This window comes from Hyperolius riggenbachi, chromosome 4, assembly GCF_040937935.1.
Source record: "Hyperolius riggenbachi isolate aHypRig1 chromosome 4, aHypRig1.pri, whole genome shotgun sequence".
NCBI lineage: Eukaryota > Metazoa > Chordata > Amphibia > Anura > Hyperoliidae > Hyperolius > Hyperolius riggenbachi.
Genome location: NC_090649.1, coordinates 136,644,307 through 136,664,892, shown reverse-complemented (window position 1 = coordinate 136,664,892; position 20,586 = coordinate 136,644,307). Strand labels below are relative to the sequence as shown.

Genomic DNA, 20,586 nt, shown 5'->3' with positions numbered 1-20,586 from the left:
ACTGATAGCAGGAACAGAAAAAGAGTGGGACTGGAGGAGCAGCCTGAGAGCTGATATGAGCGCTGCCATTTTCAGCAATGGACGCTACACAGCGACACGCTCCCAACAAGACAGGTGCTACCGATTGTCCACGAAAAGTAGAGAGGATGCTGGGGGGGATCATGATGGGGGCGGACAGCAGGGATCACTTGAGCCAGGTTGCTCGAGGAGAATCGCTCCTACTTTCAGAGTCCACACGGCTGGTAGATGAGGGTGCAGACACAGTGGGGCTCTGTGGTGCCAGGGGGCACCTTTGCTGGGCAGCAGTGGTGGAAGTGGGGCCTGGGGCCACCCAGGCTGAGCAGCAGTGGTGGACATGAGGCCGGGGGGCACCTCGGCTGGGGGAGGGGGGGGTTGGGGGGGTGTGGCACCCTGGCTGGGCAGCAGTGGTGGACAGGCCAGGGGCAGCATACCTTCTCTGTGGCTGCGAGGAGCAGCAACAGGCCCTCCATTTGCACGGTGGCAGCGTGGTCGTGGTCGTTCCCATGGTGACTGGGGAAGCTGCTGCAGTCAGGCCTCCTCTGCACATGGAGGGTGGCCCATGTGCCCTTGCTGGTCCCTAGGCCCCTGGGCGACCCGTGGTGGAGGGGGACTGGCAACTCCAGCAGTCCTGGGCTGCAGACGTCCGGTGATGGGGAGTTCTCTGGGGGAGGTCTCCGGCGGCGGCCCTGGTCGGCTGGTGGTGGCGGCGGGAGCACGTGGCGGCTTCTTCCCAGGCGGCAGCTTTCAAGAGCGACCGAGGGCAGTGTGGAGCCGCCGCTGCACCTCTCCGTGTGGTCCCCGGCAGGAGAGGCGGAACCTATGCCGCGTGAAGGCAGCGTGGTTCGGCGCGGCACTGCGTGGTGCGTATGGCGTCCCCTGGCTCCAGAGCGACGTCCCGGCTCCCGGCAGCAGTGATCCCTGGGCATGCGATCCTCACCCCGCAGCACGCTACCTCCCGATCCCCCAGCAGCCCGCGAGGCACCTTCGTGACCCCTGCATCATCCCCAGGTGGGTGGAGGTGGTCGGGAGGTCGCCAGAGGGGGAGTTAGGAGAAGGGGAGAAAAAAAGACCGGAGCCCTGTTGCTGTGGCGTCCTCACCTGGCGCCATATTGATTACATGTAATATATATATTTGTATATATATATATATATATATATATATATATATATATATATATATATATATGTATATGTATATTTGTAAATATACAAATATATCTAATAAATTGTTTTCCTTTAATGCTCATACTGCGCAGTTTCTTTTTAACACATTTCTTCTACACAAGCTTCAGACATTTCAATCCCTGTACTTTCACCCTTCTTTCAATAGATTAATAGACATAACCAGTTAAGCTAATCTCACAGCAAATGAAAAAAATAAAAAGACTCCAAGCGTTAAATCCAGTATTCCCAGTCTAAGTAACTGTAGCTTCTATGTGCATGACCCGGGTATTGTTAGCAAATAACCTTAGTAGATGAATTACCTGTAAAGGAAGCAGCAGGGTAGCTGTTATGCACTGCCATTAAATGTTCAGTACAACTTATTAACAGGTGTAACTGTGCTGCTAATTAAACTGAGCACTACAAAACTAGTGCTGACCTCAGGCAAACTTTCTCTTAGCCAGCAAAAGCACTGAAGCCAAACCAATTAATAAAATAGCCTATTTACTGCAGTCAAAACAATGGCTATTGTGCAAATGTTATTTCCTTCATATTTACTCCTACCTATAAAACACAATAATTCCATGATTCTACAGTAAAGGCCGAGCAAAATAACATACTTAAAATACTTATAACTTTTACAGTTAGTGGCTTTCATGGCTTTCTATTAGAATTGTAATTGTCGTATTCTTTTTGAATTAAATGACACCCAACATGAGAAGAATATGGAGGCTGTCAATTTTTTTTCCGCTTAAAAAATACACATTGGACAAGGAGTTTTACTGATCAAAATATAGTGCATGCATTAACCCCTGAGGTTACCGCTGTTTTGAAACTACCCTTTAGGCCTCTTTCACAGTAGGACGTTACATTTGATGCGACATTAAAGTCGCACACCGTGCCCCTAACGCAGTGCATGACATTGGACGTTATTTTGCACTGCGTTATGTGTCTCTTGGTGCGCTGTTTTCATCGTGTACTGATGGAACGAAAACAGCGCATGCGTTTTTTAAAAAACCTTACTGAGCATGAGCAGCACACATAACGCAGCAAATGTATTGCTAAACGCACAGCAAGCAGCACTTTCTAAATGTTGCTACACGTTACACACAACGCAACATGTGCACTGTGAATGTCACACAGACTTTGTATTGCTGTGCATTAGTGTGCATTATAATTTTTTGCAACGTGCGACTTTAACATCCCACTGTGAAAGAGGTCTTACGGCTGAAGAGCTGAAAACTGCATTTGGCAAGCTTAAAAGGCCCTGGGCCAGATCTTCTATTGTCAGCATATTACAAAAATACCGTACAAAATTGCTCCCATTTGTGTAAAGTTCTATAACAGTATTCTTAAAGGTAACCCCCCTCCTCCTGAGTTCCTTTCCTCTACCATTGTGGTCATTTTTAAACCTTAAAGAGACCCTTTAATGCCCCAAATTTTTCAGTCTATATCCCTTCTGGGGTGGATTATAAATGTCTAACTTCCATGTTGGCTGCCAGATTAAATGAGTCTTCAAAGATCAGGTGCGGCTCATTCTCCTAAAACAAGCTTCTGACAATATACCCAAAACTGTTAGCATACAACATCACTTTAAATGAACCAAGCAAAAGTTAGCGATTCTGGCACCCAACGTGGAAAAATAATTCAACCCTATTTAATGGCCCAATATGATTAACATTTTTCATAAATATAGGTTTTCAGGCAGAATTTATGCCAACCATAAGGGTATTATAGTCAACTCTAACAGCTACCTTGAAACTTCCCTTTATTATACGACATCATTTCAACATTCAGCGGAGGATCTGACAAAGATGCCCTCTTTCCCTGGGGATCTTTGCACTGATTATTGAGCCCCTCACATATTGCATTCGGACCTCGCCATATATTTCTGGGTTACCCGTCGCTCCTATCATTTTAAGGCAAGTTTATTCGCCGATGATATTTTGCTCATGCTATCTGATCCGTATACCTTGATTGCTAATCTATTAGCATTAATACAAAAGTTTTCTACGTTTTCTGGTTTTAGAATTAACCTGGACAAATCGGAATTGATTTTCGTCTAATGTATTACGAACTGATGCTCAGAATGTGGCGAATATTGTTGGCTTAAAATTTCAGTCACAATACTTTATATACTGGGGTTTTAATTTGTCCAACGACCCCTCCCAACTGTATGAGCCCTGCCATGTATCATAAATTAAAGAATGACTTACTAACTTGGTCCTCACACCCTATCTCACTATTGGAGAGAGTACATGTTGTCAAGATGATGCTGCTACAACCCAGAATTCTCTATTTATTCAGAGTATTGCCAGTTGCCATTAGGCCTGATACTCTACAAGATTTACAGAAATCTATATTTCAGTGCCTATGGTTTAAGAAGAAAGACAGTATTAGTGATAAAATCCTTACAGTTCTCAAGACTCATGGAGGTCTAAATGTGGCTTGTTTAGTAAGCTATTTTAAGGCTGCTTCACTAACTCAACTGATACCCACTAATGGTGGCAAGCAGGCCAGTATGGGTAACCTTAGAATCTCATACGGTATAGCTTCTGACTCTTAAAGGCCTCCTGTAGGCAAATCAACTTAATCACTCACAAATTAGAAAACATACGCCTGCCACTTCCCACTCTTTATCTATCTGGAAAGCATGTAGATTTACAAAATGCAGCCACCCTCCAGTCTTATTGTCAAGTTTGGCTGGTATAAGACTCTGGTACAAACTGTATGCGGATGCGGCTGACTCGCTAACACTTCCAAAGAGTAACCTAACACACACACTGGCTCCTTGTAAGCAGATTCAGCATACAGAGTGAGATGCAGAGGATACACCAGCAAACTTTTGTAGGGAAGACAACAGGGCACAAAGAAGCATCTAGGTATAGAAGCAAGGTATAGTCACCTGAGTCCCAGCAGCACCAGCAATCCAGATGAAAGGGCAGATGATGCTTAATAGGAGGTAGGTAGTCCGATGAAGACTTGCTTTAGGGCATACAGAGTCCGGGGACGGCTGATATAGCAGAGTCCAGGAGACAAGCCTGGTCATACACAAGAGACAAAGTTCCAACATGATTCAGATAAGGATTAGCCAGGGACGAAGTCGATAGTCAAGCCGGGGTCATACATATAAATCCAGCAGAGTCCAAACATGGTACAGACAAGGATGAGACGGAGACGAAGTAGATATACAAGCCAGGGTCATACACATAAATACAACAGAGTCCAAACGTGGTACAGACACGGATAAGACTGAGCCGTGGTTATTTAACAAGCCGAGGTAAGCAGAAGAAATCCATCAGGTTTCCAAAGAAAGGTACAGGAGAGGGCTAGGCAAAAATGTAGTTAGTGGACAAGCAGATATGGCAACAAGAATCTATCAGGAACTAGTCAAAACAGACAAGTGGTGAGCGCTACCCAGTAACAGGTTTAAAGGAGTTATTGGGCAAAAAAATGGCAATGTAAAAGGGCTACCTGCTGATGTTCACAAGCCTAATCTGAGCAGGACTACATGCTTTATTTTCCCCTCGAAGCTTTACCGGCTCCGCAATTCAGGCCGTTTGTATTTCCTGCCCCGGGAAGTACTATATCCATCCCAGTATCTAAACTTCCCTGTTCCTTTACGTGGAACGCAGGGGGAAGTGATTTTACAATGCGTGCTGCCATACATTGAAGTATGGCTGCGCACGCGTACTGAGCCGCCAAAGGAGGGTTTGAGCTTGCTTCGTCACTCGCAAGCCAAACCCTCCGCTTCAGCCGGCACCCAAAAACACGCCCACTCCCTTCAGCCCACTCCCTTCAGCCACAGCCTTGCCTCGTGCGTGCATCAGGCTAGGCGGTGGCTGAAGGGAGTGGCCGTGTTTTTGGGCAGCGGCTGAAGCGGAGGGTTTGGCTTGTGAGTGACGAAGCAAGCTCAAACCTTCCTTCGATGGCTCAGTACGAGTGCGCAGCCGTACGTGAACGTACGGATGCACTCTGTGCCAGCGTCCGCACAGCTAAATTAGTTATACTGCGGCTGCGTATCCTAAGCAGTTCCGGGTCGCAGAGGAGCCCGGTTTCGAGGTCGGGTCCCCGACCGGAGCTTACCATGACAAATGGATACATTTTTCAGGGGAACGGAGGGCGCAATCTATCTAAAAAAAGGTTAGTTACACGCAGACATACATGTTTCAAATAGATACATTGCCTGATAACTCCTTTAAGCAGTTACTATCCTGGGCACTGACTGAGAGCACTAACCTGGCATTTAAACAAGAGACAGCCAATCAGCATAACACAGGATCAGAACACACCAATGAGTAAGCAGCGCTAATCCACGCTGCGGAGAACGCCTGTCACTGTTTCCCTCGGCGCAGGGCATACTGAGAGCGCATCCTCCGCCTATTCAATCCCCTGTCAGTCACCTCCTGTACTCCAGTGACCTCATCAAACTGCCGAGATGCGGAAGTACGAGTTCCAGCTCGCATCTTGGCGCCTCCTGAAGCTGCAAACCTTACACTTATGTACAAGCTATTTGGTAATCCAGATTTCCCACAACAAAGCTTCCTTTTCTTGGTGGTCTGACTGTGGATTTACTATTGTGGGAAATTTTCTGAAAGCCTTTAGATTGATTTCTGGCAACCATTTTTTGACCCATTCCCAGTGGGACATTATAAGGGCAGAAAACATTTACGTACAGAATACTCATGGCAAAATCCATACTTATCAAAACCTATCTCTATCTATGTAGCTCTGGGCCTACCTTGTTATGGTCCAAAACTTAACTAAACCTTATGGATAAGGCAATGCGACATAGAACTCATTGATGTATATGAGAACATTCACAAAAAACATCAGCACCCTTGACAAATTGGAGTCTGTGGTTGGATGTTTAGGAAGCACAGTCACATGACTTCTATTTCTACAATTCAATAAAGATATTGGGAGCAATTTCCATCATTACTATGTTCCAAACTATTCTGTGTGGGTTTCTCTGGGCAGGGGTGTTTTTCCCAGAGCCTCACTCTAAATATTAAGTCAAAGTAAGAAATCTTGTAATAGCATTATTGTTTTAAAGATGAAAAGCTCAGGTAATGCATATGGAGTGTTGCTGATGTAGAATCTGATACATCCATACCTTACTTCAATAACTGGTTCACCCAGAGGTCTTCCCCAAAGCATTTCTTCCTGGCCACAGTAAGTGCTCCGAGTTGTATAACCGACAATTCTCCATACATTTCTATGGGGAAATCTTCTCATTGACATGAAGAGGCACTACTGAGGAACTTGAATGAGGGCGCATGGCACATAAATTTTTTGATGAATAATTTGTTTGAACTCAACAGTAGACTAATTTGTTTGAACTCAACAGTAGACGCTCTATATTTGCACCTCTGACTTTAAACACGAATCCAAAATTATTAATGAACTCTCTTTTCACTTTATCATATGTTTACGTCATTTTAGTAAAAGTTGTTCCTTAATATCCGCTCTTATTGCGTGCCTAGGCATTAATCATAGCCATCCCTTAACCTGTCAGGCTGCTCAGAGACAATATTGTTGCTTGAAGGCTGTGATACATCTCTAGAGACCTGTGAACATCATTTCAAAGGAGAGCTCTGACAATTATTACAAGTTTGAGCAAAGCGCAGCAAAGGCTGGGAATGCCGTGAACATTTATCATTTTTTAATATAGAGCAGATTAAAAAAAAAATTGCTTTTTAACAGAATTTACAACACATTTAAGATAGAGTTTCACGACTGTTCAAGTTTAGTATTGTTTTACCATAAAGATATATCTTTTCATCTGCTTTTAGCCACATTTTACTGTTAGATTTCTTTCAAGAAGTTTTCATTCTTCAGGTATTACGCTCTCATCATCTTTGGCAGGTAGTGCGATCACATGAGAGCGATCTGATGATCCTGAACAGCAGCCAGGGCCATTAAGTAACTAAAGATAGTTTTTTTTCTGCTCACTCTTACTGGTGCCCACAAACATTTAAGGATTTGTGGTCACATTTATTAAATAGTGATGGCGCAGGAAGATGATCTCACTCACCTACAGATCCTATGTAATTGACTAATTTATGGAGAAAAAATTGGCAAGGGTTTTTATTTGCACTTGATAAATCTCATGAGTTCTATATTTCCTACTGTAAGAAAGGAAGAATCCTCTGTACAGGAAATTCTCGCTGACTGAAACATTATTTTTGGAACATTTTATATTCTCTGTGATTTGACATATTAACAAATTGTGTTAATCAAGAATCTAGACACAGTTAAAAGTTCGACAATCCTTTTTTTTTTTTGAATCGAAGATTTAAAGTAGAAAAACACGGCTAATAGCCCATGCTAGAATGTGGCCATTATATATGATATATATGGCTCTTTTTTCAGATTCATAGGATTTTTTTCCCCTGCTACTAGTTTACTACTTATCCATACCTGCTTATTTAATATGCACAAGAGCAACATTTTAGTAATTTATGGCAATTCATCATGATTCATCTTTCACTAGTTTGACCGCAGCAAATCAGACTGTACTCTTAATGCCTAGGTTAATATTTCTTGTGCTTTATAATTATTCTTAGCAGTTTTATTTTTTATTACACATGAATTCTAAGAAAATATAACTCACCATTTAATGGAATCATGCATTGATAGTCCAGTGAAATATCATTTACATTTGCGGATATTATTGTCAGTGTAGTTTAACGTTTGACTTAACTATAACTCACATAGGGATGCCCAATACATTCACCGGTGACCAATTCCTGGACACTACTCATGCATGCACTCGCAAGTAACATGAACTATACAGGCCATTCACACCCCCATACTTACCCATAGTGCCATTTTTGACCCTTCATCCTGAAGTCATATGGAACAGGATGGCCAATCAGACATGGTCGCCACCTGGGTCATAAAAGACATGGTCCCGGTGGCCATTTTTATTCCCATTAGTCATTGTAGAAAGAGGTGATAGAGGGAAAGTATGAGATAGGCTGTTGTTTGACATTGTGCAGTGTATCTGCTTCCTAGGTGCTCTTCTACTTGCAGTTCACCAGCTAGGGATCTACAATAGTCCTCTTGAGCACTCATCTTGACCACATAAGTCCTCTTGTGGACTGACAGTGACATTGACTCTGCTGTACTTATTTGTTGCTTTTTTATGTTGTGGTGTGTTGTAGCAACACAACACCCCCATACACAGTGTAATGTATGGCTGCTTCACAGTTATAGCCCATCATCACTGTGCAAAAGTGATGTAGTGTTACCCTACACAGCATCACAGCAACAACTGAGTGACCAACTGTACTGTGTTGTCGGTGATATCAGTGTGGCAAAAAAAAAAACAGTGTGACACAGACATTTGTGACAATACCTCTTTGCTGGTCACTGCATGCTGTGTGATCAACATGTACTGTTACCATTTCACAGAAACATCCGTGTGACCATATTGGGTGGTTGCATCACTTATAGCCCACCGTTACTGTGCAAAAGTGATTTAGTGTCTGACATTTGTGTTACCGATAAACAGCATCACAGAAACACTTGTGTGACCAACCATACTGTGTTATAGATGATCTCAGTATGCCATAAAAATTTAAACAGTGTGACACAGACATTTTGAATGTAACAATACCTCTTTACTGGTCACTGTGTGCTGTGTGATCAACATGTACTGTTACGATGTCACAGCAACATCCGTGTAACCGTACTGTGTGTCATAGGTGATCTTAGGGTGCCCCCCAAAAAATTAAAAGTGTGACACAGACATTTGTGAATGCGAAAAATATCCATTTAAAATATATTTAAAAAAAAACTCCTGCGCCAAAGCAAACAATTATGCTAGAATTTATTTTCATAGAAAGCACATCAATAAAATCTCAATAAAACCTCTAATTGTTATCAAAATAGACCCAGTTCTCAATTTAAACTTGATAGATCAGTTCTGAAACATGCCTGAAAAAGAAACTAAAAGTTTTGAAAGCTTGCAGAGAAGTCTTGGACAGTTAGTCATTAAAGGTGCTGTCACTGAGTGAGTGCTTGTACTGTGCAGTCTTATCTGTCCAATGAGCAGGCTTCTCCAGAGCTGTATTTCTCAGCTATAGGATGAAGAGAAAAGAATTACACAGAGCAGAGCATATACAGTATGCTATAGGCAGGGCCGCTTTTAGGCATAGGCAGTACAGGCCATTGCCTGAAGTGCCATTGGTCCTGGGGGCGCCATGTTGCTGGATTAAGCCCTGCCCCCTGAACAAAGCCCCACCACTGACTAAGCCCCGCCCTGTGGGTGTTCTATTACTTGTCTCTGCTGCATCTGCTTAGTGTAAGTTGCAGGCAGCTGCCACTGTGTCACTCTGTGCCTTGTGCATCCTTTCCCCCCCCCCTTTGTGTCTCCTTCTGTCCTCCTGTGCCTCCTTCTGTCTCTCTTTGTGCCTCATTCTGTCTCCATGTGCTTCTTCAGTCCCCATGTGCCACCTCTGTCTCCTGCACCTTCTTCTGCCCCCCTGTGCCTTTTTTTGCCTTCTTCTGTCTCCCTGTGGCTCTGTCTGTCCCCCTCTGCCTCCTTCTGTCTACCTGTGCCTCCTTACATCACCCTCTGCCTTCTTCTGTCACCCTTTGTGCATCCTTCTGTTCCCATTTGTGCCTCCTACTGTCTTCCTGTGCCTCCTTTTGCCCCCTTTCTGCTTTTTTCTGTCCACCATTGTGCCTCCTTCTGTGCCCTATTTTGCCTTCTTCTGCCCCCCTTTGTGCCTCCTTCTGCCCCACATTGTGCCTCCTTCTTTCCCCCTGTGTGCCTCCTTCTGTCCACTTTTATGCCTCCTTCTGGCCCTCATGCCTTCTTCTGTCATCCTGTACCTCCCGCTTCCCCTCCTTTTTGCCTCCTGTGCCTCCTTCTGTCCTCCTTTGTGTCTCATTCTGTCCCCCATTGTGCCTCAATTTGTCCCCCATTGCGCCTCCTTCTGTCCCCCTGTGTGCCTCCTTCTATCACCTCGTGCCTCCTTCTGTCCCCCTGTGCCTTCCTATGTCCCCCTGTGTGCCTTGGCTGCTGCATTACAATTATTTTCTAGTAAAATGCTTCTGCAATACATGTATTTTCTGGTGAAACGCTGCCGCATTATGCTTTTTGGTGAAATGCTGCTGCACTATGATTATTTTCATGTGGGGGGGGGGGGGGCTATATGTATGGATATACAGTATACTATACAGTGGCTATTCTGCATTTATGGGCTGTCTGATTCACAGAACTGTTTCAGGGGAATTGCAAACCATTTAGCAGGCAAGGCCTCTGCAGCTAGCTGCCTACAAAGAGTTCAGCTTTACATAATCCTAACAGAACCTAATATATCATGTACAAAATTCAGAACAATAAATAATGTATCCACTAATCCTAATTGCCTGGGGGCCTCTGCCATGGAAATGCTGGCCCACGTGATAGCAGAAATACACAGAATCAAGAACAAACAGTTTTCTTTTATGTATTCATTTTACATTTGAGAGAGTATCAACAAGTAAATGCAAAATACCCTTTAATACTCGTAGCTTTGAGCACATGGACATGCTGGTCATATCACTCCTCCACATTGGCCCCTGCAGGCTGATGTGCTTCATGATTTGTTCAACCAGCTTCGTCATTCCTTAGGAGAAAAAGCTTTCCAGCTGCTCCTAAATCCAGGTTTTCCCAGCCTATTCAGCCTCATTGTTAGGAGTGAACCTGAGACCATGCAGTGCCGCTTTAAGTGGACTGAAGATGTGATAATCACAAGGCGCCAGATCTGGGCTGTGAGGGGATATGGGAAAAGTTTATCCCGCAGCTGTTGTATTATCTCCATTGTAGTTGTTACATGGCCATGTGCATTGTCATGGTGCAGCAGTTGCTATGAAGTTCAGGTTTTAGTTTGTCTCTTGGCATAGCACAGTCTGTTGCACATAAACACAATGCAAGAAGCCTCCCGATAGCAGGTTGTTTAACAATAGTGAAATCCTGCAGCTTAGCATCCACGTTTGTCTAAACTACCTATAATCTGTGAATGTGGTGTATTGTGTTAGCTTCTTCTCCTTGTTGTGACTATAAGTACTTTTCATATTTCCTTTGATTTTTCATATACACTGAATGGCCCAAAATTGGATGGTGGTGTTTCTTTGGACTTCGTCCCACAGATGCTCACTAGGATTGAGGTTAGGGCTGGATTGATCTTCCTCAAACCAATTTGAGACCAATCAACCACAGTTGCAAGGGTCCACAACAAGAGTCTTTTTCTATTTGTCTATGCTAACAAAGGCAATCTTGATGGTCTACTGCTGCTAAAGCCTCTCCTTTGCAAAGTCCATCCTGTTTTACATTGGGATATGCTTTATGATGCACCTACATTGAATTCAGCTTCAATTTGTTGTAATGTTGCCCTTCCGTTGCTGCACACTATGCGTGCTACTTGCCATTCATCTATCTTGTTCTCCAGACTTTTTCGACCAGAATAGTCTTTATCACTTTAAAAAATTGTTTTTCTTAACTGCCACTCTCTGAGATACTTTTAGACAAGAAAATCCTGAAAGAGTCATTGTTTCAGAGATGCTAGCACAAGCTAGTCACTTAAATCTTTTGTCTTACACATTTTCACATTAGTTACATGATAACGATGTCGCCCAAGGCTGAGTGTTCCTTATATAGGCAATTCTACATTGTTACGTCACTCTATGTCACTGTTGCACTGGTTTTCTTTCAAATAAGGGGTGTCTATAATTTTTTGGCCAGGCCAGTGTTCTCTTCTGTGTAGGTGCAGCATTAGACCATAAAATCATAGAAAATTAAAAACAAAAAAAAAAGGTCTGGAATTATAAATACAGTGTAACAAATGTGCATGCGTTTGAGAACACTTCTGCCTAATGAGCCCCAAAATGTAGCAGCCCTCACTTCAATATAGAGAGAAAGCTCTTTGTCTTTCTAACAAAATACATTGCATTTGTGAATAGCCCATAGAGGGTTTTTCCTAACAAAATTAGGCAGCCATCACCTCAGACTATTGGCAAGACAAGCAAAGGGGACTTGCTTAAAACAAAGTTTGGGTCTTTTTGTGTAAGGTTTACATTTTTAAAGGAATTGGTGGGGGGTACAGTTGGGATAAAGGGTGGTAACTTTGAGGGAAATTAAGGAGGCTATGCCAGGATCCATTTGTATTAGCATTAAGATTGATTGAGACAACAATGATAGCAGCAGTGCCACAACCTGCAGGGCGGAGTGCCTGTAAATACTGTATATTTTCCATCATATACACGAGGATTTGGCAGCATGCTGCACCTAATTAGAGATGGCCCGAACCTCCGATTTTCGGTTTGCGAACTTCCGCGAAAGGTTTGGTTCGCGCGAACTTTCGCGAACCGCAATAGACTTCAATGGGGAGGTGAACTTTGAAAACTAGAAACACTTATGCTGGCCACAAAAGTGATGGAAAAGATGTTTCAAGGGGTCTAACACCTGGAGGGGGGCATGGCGGAGTGGGATAGATGCCAAAACGTCCCGGGGGAAAATCTGGATTTGAAGCAAAGCAACGTTTTAAGGGCGGAAATCACATTGAATGCTAAATTGCAGGCCTAAAGTGTTTTAAAACATCTTGCATGTGTATACATCAATCAGGGAGTGTAATTAGAGTACTGCTTCACACTGACACAGCAAACGCACTGTGTAACGCACCACAAACAGCTGTTTGCGTAGTGACGGCCGTGCTGGACTGGTGCGCACCATGGCGAGAGTGCAGGCCGTGGCGGTTCTCAAGCCCATATGGTCGCCGGGCTGTGGTAGCTCAATGATAGACAACAAACAACAGTGACTGTCCAGCTGATCAAATTTGGTCTGTCCACAATGAAGCAACGGCCTTATTATCTTCTTGTATGTAGGTAGGCATAGGTAGGTGCCCCAGTATAGGTAGGTAGGCATAGGTAGGTGTCCCAGTATAGGCAGATAGGCATAGGTAGGTGCCCCAGTAGTTAGCTAGGCATAGGTAGGAGTCCCAGTATAGGTAGGTAGGCATAGGTAGGTGCCCCAGTATAGGTAGATAGGCATAGGTAGGTGCCCCAGTAGTTAGCTAGGCATAGGTAGGAGTCCCAGTATAGGTAGGTAGGCATAGTTAGGTGCCCCGGTAGTTAGCTAGGCATAGGTAGGAGTCCCAGTATAGTTTGGTAGGCATAGGTAGGTGTCCCAGTATAGGTAGATAGGCATAGGTAGGTGCCCCAGTAGTTAGCTAGGCATAGGTAGGAGTCCCAGTATAGTTTGGTAGGCATAGGTAGGTGTCCCAGTATAGGTAGATAGGCATAGGTAGGTGCCCCAGTAGTTAGCTAGGCATAGGTAGGAGTCTCAGTATAGGTAGGTAGGCATAGGTAGGTGCCCAGTAGTTAGCTAGGCATAGGTAGGAGTCCCAGTATATGTAGGTAGGCATAGGTAGGTGTCCCAGTATAGGTAGATAGGCATAGGTAGGTGCCCCAGTAGTTAGCTAGGCATAGGTAGGAGACCCAGTATAGGTAGGTAGGCATAGGTAGGTGCCCTAGTATAGGTAGGCATAGGTAGGTGTCGCCGTATAGGTAAGTAGGTGCCCCAGTAGTTAGTTAGGCAGGGCCTGGCTGGCACAGTAATAGCAATTACCAAGGTCCAGCTGCAACAGATAGGGCTGTATAATGCAGTGTCAGTGGGCAACACACACAAAAAAAACACATCAGGAGAACATTAGCTCTCAAAAGAGCTGTTGAGGGGTGCTATTTTAGCAATAACAAACAAGCCTACAAGAGCCTAACTAATCTTTCCCTATGAGAGTCTGCCAGCAGCTGTCCCTTCATTAATTAATGCAGGCACACGAGTGAGTGCAATGGCCAGCGCTGCCTGCCTTTTATAAGGGGGGGAGTGGCTCCAGGAGAGAGTGTAACAAAAGAAAGATGGCTGGGTCTCCACCTGGATTTGAGCAAAATGCTGTGTTTTATTGCACCATAGTTACAAAAACCAACACATGACGTTTCGGCCTGAGGCCTTTATCAAGTGTTCCAGGAGAGAGTGTAGCCTAATTGGCTACAATGTGCCTGCTGACTGTGATGTAGAGGGTCAAAGTTGACCCTAATGGCACACTATGGGGGCGAACCGAAGTTCCGGAAAAGCTCACGTTACATGGCGAATGCGAACCACCGGAAGTTTTCCTGGAACCGTTCGCCGGTGAACCGTTCGGGCAATCTCTACACCTAATCCTTGGAATCTGCCACAGGGGTGTGAAGTGTATTCTTTTAACACTGGGCCTTACTGGTCTCACTAACTTGGAAGTAAGAGCCTTTAAATAATGAATTAGTAAATTGGTACTTTAAAACCAGATCACACAGCCACTATAATGGTATGTGATAAACTGTAAATAGGGCAAGATTTCAAAATATACTAAAAGTAATTTGTAGGGAATAAGTAGTACACTAAGGCCTTGTTCACATCTTAAATCGCAATCGCTGACGCCAGCGTTTTGCGATTTTGTGAGTGATTTTTTTAGCGCTTATCTGCGCATTAGATTTTTTTTTTAAAGAGCTTTTCTAAGAGCTTTTGTAGAGTGATTTCTTTTTTACAATTTATTTATTCTTAAAAGTGCTTGGGAAATCGCTATGCAAAACGATTTTTCATGCATTTTGCAATTACACTATACCTTTCATTATAGGCAAATCCCCCTCAAAATGGCACAGGTGGTGAGCGAATCGGAAAATAAACCGCTCCTATGTGAACACTCTCATAGGGTATCATTGCACAAGCGCTTTTAGGGTGATTTTAGTGTGAACAAGTCTTTACTGACTGATTACACCATTATGTTGATGATGATTGCTAACACTACAGTGCCTCTATAACCCCTGATTTCAAGCCTAACAGAGACCCTATAAACAACAAGTTGTGTTCTCTAAATGCTCTACTAAAGCTCCCCCATAATAGAAGAATCACTTCTTAATCTTTAAAACTTCCTAGCTATTTTATATGCAGAAAGCTAAGCACACAGTACTGAAAAGAATACTCTGAGTATGGCTGCTCCATTTTGAAACCTTTTGGGACAAAATACCAATTGTTGCAGGCACCCAATAAAAAGCCTGCCAGCCACCTCCAGGTTACTGTAAACTGGCTGCTGATTGGTGCCAAGGTCGGGATATACTGATTTAGCATTCCAGCCAATCCTGAGTCTGGCCAGGATATCAGCAATGGGCAGGTCGATATGAACCAATCCGAATAATCAGCCTTCTTTCCAATCTGGTGTTTAACCTAAATCTACACAGTACCTTTAATATTAAATATTAAACCACAATTTCCTCAATATTCATGTCATACTTTCACTTATACAGGTATATCATTCTTTGTATCTCTTATCTCTACATTCATTGTGTTTAATATATTATTTATTATTCTTTTTTGATTTGTTTATATAGATTTAATTTGTTATACTTTTTCTCATGTTCTTAATGATGTCATGAGTGATCTGAGTTACGGTTGTCAAGGCCATCTAATGACATCACCAGAAACTTATAAAAAGAAAATAAACTATTCATCTGTATCCATCTATTACAGCATTTTATGTATCAGAAATGTTTGACAATGTGCTCAAGGTTTAGATCAAAATCATAATCTCCAAGATAGAAGTAGAATAACAATGAAGTAATTCTGACTGGACTGTGTGTTTCTGTGAATTCTACTAATAATGAGTTCATGTCTCATTTAGGTCATTGTAGCGTTGTATTAGGGCTAGATTTACAATGTGTGTTTGCTATGGTTACAGACAGCAGCCATAATCGAATCATGGGGGATCTCTTCAAATCAAAGTGTTGTTTCTTGAATTTAAAAGCAGGAATGTAAGTGATGATGAGATCTTGAGTTCAGACGAGTTAAGTAGGACATTTATTTACATTATATTTATAATGGTAATTGTGGCATTTAGCTCACTTATAAAAACTCAGAAATGTGAAATACTGAAGTGACTTCCTGGGTGGGTTGGAGGGGGAATCTTTTAGCAATCACATCCTACACATAAAGTAAGTGTATCCAGAAAAAAAGACTTACTGCAGGCCACCTGCTGGACCATGGGCTCCAAACCTTGAGGGATGCAGTCACATGGGTGGGAGGGGCCACCAGCAGAGCATACATCAAAAAAGGGCACCCGGAAATTTGGGTGCCCAGAAAAGCGATAGTGGACTATCTGTAAATTTAATGTTATTGTATTGTTAAAGTCGAAAAACAATAATAAAATATTGGTATTTTGCTACAGCTAAGCCAAAGCCTATTCTTACACTGAACCCTCCCACTACTGGTGCCTATCTTTAACTAACCCACCACAGTTAACCTTAACCACCATCCCCACTCCCATCATTGGCTAACCTTAACCCTCCCCACGAGGCTAATTTTATCCCCCCCCCCCCCCCCCGCTATCCTTGACTGTACCGCCACCACAAAAAAAAGTGCCACAAAAATATGGCACCTATGCCTGCCTATGGCGGAGCCTAAACTTCCAATGCTAGCAGGCCCTGGAATTTCCTGCTTCGACTAGCATAATCCCCCTGTGCCACTGCATTAACCAAATTATACACAGCAAATAGAGGTAATTGCTCAATCAGGCTGATGTCTGACTTTAGAGGAGCTCAAGAGGCTGGGCAGAGATATAATGCAAATTTTAAAGATACCTCAGCTCAACCAATATGAAGAACCACCAGCTAACTCGACTCAGCTAACACCACCAGCATATGTTAAAATGTCAAAGGCACATAAACAAGGGAGATATATGCAAACTCTCTAAAATTGAACATTGGAAAATGGACTGTTGCCCGAGAAACCATTCATGTGTTCACACTCTTTAATTTGCAGTGGAAAATGAATCATGGACTGCTATTGTCACAGAGATCAAGTCCACTTTGATGGCACATTTCTTAGATCTGTTCTAATGTTTTTATATATAAATTGCTTACTCAACAAAATCAGACCAAATAGCAACAGTGACAATTGCATTATTAACATATATGTATGTGCAGCACGGTGGTGTAGTGATTAGAACTCTCGCCTTGCAGCGCTGGGTCCCAGATTCAAATTCCAGCCAGGGCACTATCTGCACGGATTTTGAATATTCTCCCTGTGTCTGTGTGGGTTTCCTCCGAGCACTCTGCTTTCCTCTCACCTCCCAAAAACATACAGATAAGTTAATTGGCTTTCCCCTAAAAAATTGGCCCTAGACTGTGATACATACACTACACGATATATACACAGACATATGATTATGATTGGGATTAGATTGTGAGCCCTTCTGAAGGACAGTTAAGTGAGAAGATAATATACTCTGTTCAGTGCTGGGGAATATGTTGCTGCTATATTTCTACTAAATACTAATATTAATATACAGCAGAACCCAGGTAATCTACTAGACTCAATGCATACAGATTTTGTCTTGGCCTGCTATGGGCTAGTGTCCTTTTCATATATCTGTTGCTCTTGGAAATACCTTGCTGAATAAGCCTGTAATAACAAGAAAGAAAAAGTGTTTTATAACAGTCGTGACTTTCATAGTAAAAAAGTAACTCTGGAAAAATGCTCAAACATCATCAAAGAAAAGAATAAAAACACAGACTGAAAATAAAAATGGCATTACAAAGAATACTGTGTACTACTAGGCCTAACTGAATAATTGGCAGGTTACTCTCTATTCACAAATGGTGTATCCCATTGGGAAGTTTGTCACAACATAAAGAAGGTGTTCTGCTAGGAAATCCAGAACCAAGCAAGATTTACAGGAAGCAGATGGATTGGGACATCCTCTTTACTCCAGCTTCCAACTTCAGCAGCCTAGAGTTTAATACTTCAATGCTGAGAAACTTTGAGCTGCTTAGGGATATGTAACAGCCCTTCCGCCCTGTACGGAATAAGCTCCGCATCTCACAGCTATCACACCTTACCCATCGCTGTTATTGGACTCTGAAACGAAACCTGCATAAATCTTCCAGAGCTCCCCTTTCAGCATGTGCTAAACATTTTCCCACAAGTCAGCAGAAGAGTGACAGGTGGACACTTAAGATCACACACTTCCACAACAGAAGTGCTGGAGGAAAGACAGAGGAGGCTCGACATAAAGGAAACAGATTGCCAACTAAAGATGATAAAGACAAGAAAACAGAAAAGAGACATTTTTTCCATGATGAAACTTTGTTTTAAGTCTGTGAAGGTTCTCGCTTATCCAGGTCATGGTGTATCCAAAGAAAAATAAAGCAGAGGATTTATTTCTTGTGTTCTTGAAAGCATATTATTACGAACCAACTGGCTTCAACACTTCAAATGACATGAAGGAATACCAAGGATTTTATATGCATGGGTAGCGGTTTACTTTTTCACAAACTCTTCAAGGTTAGAGATAGATGCTCATCACTTGAAATAATCATTCCTGATCATTTTGAGCAAAAATCTGGTGTGAGTACATATGTCCCACAACACTGGATGCTTTTTTCTGCAATATTGGAAGATGGAGGCGCCCAAGGAAATAGATCGAGGTACCATATACACTTGCATATAAGCCGAATTTTTGGGACAAAAAAGTGTCCAAAAGTGGGGGGTCGGCTTATATGCGAGTCATGAATGTAGTGGCACCCCCCGAGTGAAGTGCCCACCGCAATGTAAAATAAAAAGCTACGCATGATCCCCCCAGTCATGTGCTCACTGCTTAGTGCTGCACGGTCAAGCAGGTAGCCATGTTATCCCCCCAGAACGCCACAAGAATGTCTGGCAGCTAGGATGTGTCCACAGTGTCTCTCTCTCCCCCTCGAGTGTCTCCGCAGATATGGTCAAAGTAGTGCGGCTCTATTTACTTACCACCTGTCCCCCGCGACTCCTCCGTAACTGAAGTCCATAGCAGTCTCGTTGCTATGACGCCCTATAGTGGTGCCTTGCGTGACACAAGTATCATAGAGATGAGACTGCTATGGACTTCAGTTACAGAAGAGTCTCGGCGACCCGGCAGTAAGCAAATGAAGCCACACTACTTTGCACACATCTGCAGAGATACTTGAGGTGGGTGCTTCACTGGAGGGGAGTTACTACCTGTGGGGGCATGAAGTAGGGCCTGCATCGAGAAGGGGAGGCACTGAGGACTATCCTGAAAGCGGACCTGAACTCAGAATGTCCTCTCTGCTCTGAAAGATACACAACAGCATAATCATTACAGCATAATAATCTTTAAACAAAAAAACATTTCATTGTTACAGCCAATACAATCAGATACAATGTCATTGTATTACAAACACAAATACATTACAAATATATTAATCAGATCATTTCCATCTGCACCAATCCAGCATTTCCTAAGCTCAGCTTATGCGCGGGTCAATAATTTTTTCCTGTTTTTTTCAGGTAAAAGTTGGGGGTCGCCTTATACCTGGGTCGGCTTATATGCAAGTATATATGGCATATGATCTCTAAAAGTTAAAATAAAAATTAAAACTAATAAAATTTATATAAAATGGAGTATCTTATCTCTCCAGATCAGGGGCGTAACAATAGACCCTGCAAGGGATGCAGCCGCAGGGGAACCCAGAAGCCACAGGGAGCCCAGTGTGGGAGAAGTTTCTTGTCCCTGTGCTGAGGTACTGACAACTAAGGGCACAGAGAGAAAAAAACTTTCTTCTCTCTGCACAATTGTTCTAGTGATTGCATCTGCTCAGCCACTGATAAGGAATCATACAAAGTTTTGCAGACAAAGTTTTGTAGACATTCCCTATTCAGTGTTCAGCAGGGTCTTGTGTACAGTGCTGCTCGACCTGTGTACAGTGCTGCTCGACCCCTAGCCTTTTTGAGGGGGGGCATCCAAAGTTTCTCAGGGGGGCCCAGTGATATCTAGTTATGCCCCTGGTCCAGATGACAAAACCCAGACAAAAGGAGGATTTATATCAGGTAACGATTATTCAAGCACAATTTTTAAAAGACAACATGTTTCATGAGTCTCTGCCCGCTTCCTCAGGTCAATAAGAGTGCCTGCAGCATTCAGTTTAAATCATGGGAGCTTTTTTAAGCAATCAAACTATTTTGATAATATTTGTCTGTCTGCTATTTTAAGCCAGAATGGAACAGATTCCTTATCTGCTGGTAAAGCTTATGAGCTCAGACAGCACACGTACATTTTAATGGGGTTTTCAGAAAGTACATCATGAGCGTTGCACAAACAGCACAAATCAGATTATTTATGAAATGTGCACGTTGCATGTATAGCGCCAGTCACATACTATGTGTAAATGTCTGTAAAATGTGGGCAGCATGGTAGCATAGTGGATAACACTCTCACCTAGCAGTGCACTATCTGCATGGAGTTTGTATCTTTTCCCCGTGTCTGTATGGGTTTCCTCATGGCACTATGGTTTCCTCCCATAGCCCAAAAACATAGAGATAAGTTTATTGGCTTC

At 43.0% G+C, this 20,586-nt stretch overlaps 1 long non-coding RNA gene across 1 annotated transcript in view; it reads right to left on the bottom strand.

The window, feature by feature from the left end:
- Positions 1-1,551, bottom strand: part of LOC137570527 (uncharacterized) — a 42,645-nt gene extending 41,094 nt beyond the window's left edge. The window contains exon 1 of the long non-coding RNA XR_011031074.1: positions 1,506-1,551. This is a non-coding gene — a long non-coding RNA (uncharacterized lncRNA). The remainder of the gene's footprint in view (positions 1-1,505) is intronic.
- Between the last annotated feature and the right edge of the window lie 19,035 nt (positions 1,552-20,586).